Raw genomic sequence first — 235 nt, forward strand, 5'->3', positions numbered from 1 at the left:
CTGCTGAACAGTCACCTTATGTCACCTGAATCTGTCATGTGTGGTGCCAGTTTTTACACATGCAGAGCACTGAAGCAGCACATCCACGGTGAGGCAGAGTCCTGAATCATATGGCCTGGCTGCAGGATGCCCTTTTGCAAATGGCAGAGGAAATCAGCCCTTGAAAACAACCCCCTTCCAAGCCTGCTGTTCACTTGGCTAAAACATTTGCCATTGCTTGGCTGTAGATTACAGG

Source organism: Pygoscelis adeliae, unplaced genomic scaffold (genome assembly GCF_000699105.1).
Source record: "Pygoscelis adeliae isolate BGI_AS28 unplaced genomic scaffold, ASM69910v1 Scaffold208, whole genome shotgun sequence".
Classification (NCBI taxonomy): Eukaryota; Metazoa; Chordata; class Aves; order Sphenisciformes; family Spheniscidae; genus Pygoscelis; species Pygoscelis adeliae.